Consider the following 2,858-nt stretch of genomic DNA (forward strand, 5'->3'; position numbering starts at 1 on the left):
CAGGGCGACTAAGCCCGTGTGCCACAACCACTGAAGCCCTTGTGCCTAAAGCCCGTTCTCCACAACGAAAGGAGCCACCGCACCACAGCTAAAGAGTAGCCCCTGCTTTCTGCAACTAGAGAAAGCCCGCACACAGCAACAAAGTCCCAGCACGGCCAAAAATTTAAAAATTAAAAAGCTGGGGCGGGGGATGTATTTCTAAATAGGACCAACGACAAAGAGAAAAAAAGCAAGGAAGGAAACAAACTGCTGTTCTAAAAATGCAGTACCTCTAGTATAACTGCATTTATTATTATGTCTTTATGTATAGATGAGGGTAAACTTGAATGATTGGTTCCTTGGCAATCAGTTAACACTGACAAGCTCTATTTCCATAAACCAGCTAACTACATAATGTGCCAGGATATTTTGAGAGTACTTGATATACTCTATCTCACACAGTCTTCATTTTATGGAGAAGAAAAAAGTCTTTTTTCTGAGTCTTTAGTCTGAGAGGTTAAGCAATTTATTTGAGATCATGCAGTCAGTGAGCGTGGCTGGAAGGATATGAATTAGCTCTGACACACCACAAACAGGTACATTACAAACAAGACTAGTGAATGCAGTGAAGAAGCTGTGCAACGAAGCTTACTGAATTGTGTCAGAAGATACTACCACTAGTTATCTCCGTGGTCTTGGGCAATCATATCCCTGGTTGATGCCTCAGTTTCCTTTCTGTAAAATGAGGATGTGAGGCTACTCTGATATGCACCAATGTTTTAAAAGCTTGTGTACTAAAGGATGGGGGCTTCCCCAGTGGCTCAGGGGTTAAAGAATCCGCCTGCAATACAGGAGACACAGAAGACTCGGGTTAGATCCCTGGGTTGGGAAGATCCCCTGTAGGAGGAAATTGGCGGATTTCTTGCCTGGGAATCCCATGGACAGAGGAGCCTGGTGTGCTACAGTCCACGGTGTCACGAAGAGTTGGATACTACTGAGCACCTGATGGATGGACACACTAAAGGATACAAATTCACAAACAGGATTCTAATTATATTATTAGAAATTCACAGTAGTCAGATTTTCTAAGAATCTAAATTTCTCTCATTTTTCAGAATTTTAAAACCTATAGAGAAACCTGGATGTCACTGAATCTCCTTGGGTGGCCAACCCAATTCCACTCCAACTCTTTGCTTGTCCACCTTGCATCTCTTAGAATAACACACTCAAAAGAAACATTTTCGACTCCAAAAGCACTGCTATGTTAGATATATTTTGCTGAAGCCTCTTCCTCAAAATCCTCTTTAATTACCTTTGTAATTAAAGCTCCTCTCCCTAGGGGAGTAGTCATATTTCCTCCTCTTTCCTATTTCCACCAATTTCTCTGACCTCCTCTTCCACACCTGCTCAAAATCCTATTTGCCTGTACCCAGCAGAACGAACATTCAAGAGGGGTCCTAATTCACAGCAAGAATCTTAATACGGTATTTTACTTTCAGCTCATAATAAACCCAAGGTCTGGAAATTGTATCAGTTCAACTGGTGAAGATTTTATTGATATAAAGCACCCTTATCCTTTCCTCCCCTGCTTCGCTCCCAAGCCACTGCCATATGGAGCCAATATAACTGATGAGAGTACGTTATATGTAATGAAAGTAATCCCATATTTGTTCCATTGAGAGGCTAACTGCAATTCCATATGCAAGCATACTAAAAAATATACATCAGGGATATTTCCCTAGCGGTCCAGTGGTCAGGATTTGGCACTTTCACTGCCAGAAACCTGTTCAATCCCTGGTTGGGGAACTAAGATTCCACTAGCTGTGCTGTGCAGCCACCAAAAAAAAAAAAAAAGTATATATCTCAATACCCACCTTCCACACAGCCCACACTGCCTGATTTCGATTTAGACTCAACTGATAAGAAGAGCATTTCTGTTCTATAAAACCTATTTTCCTAAAGTATTTAACATATATAGCATCTTCTGTCAACAAGCAGGAAACAACTTACTTGCCAGAGGGAGGAGATAGGGTGGGAGAAAAAAAAAGGGAGGCCCCTTCTGTAGTTAGAGCAAATATCTGACTTGAGTCATAAACCCATGTACTCATCTAGACAATGGAATTACAATCTAAATTATCATGAGGTTACCACTGATGGTCATTTGCCCCAGAATCAGTGATTTAGCATGACAACACTATTTGTGAACGTCAGGTACAACTTGTGATTTTGCAATAAATTTATCTTGAATAAAGAATAACTAAGACAGCAAAGGTAAAAACGAGCTATGCATTTAGGAAAAACAATTCTAAATTTAGCACCCTAAATTACTGCAAGGAAAGCCCTCACACCACCATTCACAAGTCTCAGTTCAAGCAATTTATTTTTGGCAAGCCAAATCACAGCTGTCAACGTTGGTTTTTTTCCACCCCAAAATTACATCAAGTATTTCGAAAAAAATATAGACATCTATAACTAAGGGAAAAGTAAGTTACAAATGCCGTGTGTCGTTATAAATTATTTTTTTAAGTCACACGGAAGGGGTTTTTTTAATTAAAAAAAAAAAAGCAAACAAACAAACCCTGGAAGATGCAGCAGAGCCCCCTTGCTCCCGAAATAAAACTCCTGGTGGCTGTAACTGCAGCGGCAGCGCTACTCCCGACAGAAGTTTTCAGCTGTCACTTCTAACAGCTGAGCGCTTCCTAGGAGAGAAGCGACAGGCCGAGAAGAGAGGTGGTTGTGGGACGTCTGAAGATGCAACACTTGAGATCTTACAGTCGAAGGGACACCCTTTCCGCGCTTCACCTGCACTTACGGGACACCCAGCAAACGCAGTCCCCCTCCCCCCCGCACACGCACACGCTTGCAGCACGCGCGCCCCG

The 2,858-nt window shown here is 42.0% G+C and overlaps 1 protein-coding gene across 2 annotated transcripts in view; it reads right to left on the reverse strand.

The window, feature by feature from the left end:
* The window catches only part of RPS6KB1 (ribosomal protein S6 kinase, 70kDa, polypeptide 1), a 40,120-nt gene extending 37,285 nt beyond the window's left edge, over positions 1-2,835 (reverse strand). Inside the window, exon 1 of one of the 2 annotated variants that reach the window (XM_010861597.1) lies at positions 2,558-2,834. The gene's annotated coding sequence lies outside the window, so the exon portion shown is untranslated. Of the gene's footprint in view, positions 1-2,557 lie in introns of both variants that reach the window. The other variant, XM_010861596.1, reaches the window with a different exon arrangement.
* Positions 2,836-2,858: the final 23 nt, after the last annotated feature.

This window comes from Bison bison, unplaced genomic scaffold (assembly GCF_000754665.1).
Source record: "Bison bison bison isolate TAMUID 2011002044 unplaced genomic scaffold, Bison_UMD1.0 scf7180017864472, whole genome shotgun sequence".
Taxonomy (NCBI): Eukaryota; Metazoa; Chordata; class Mammalia; order Artiodactyla; family Bovidae; genus Bison; species Bison bison.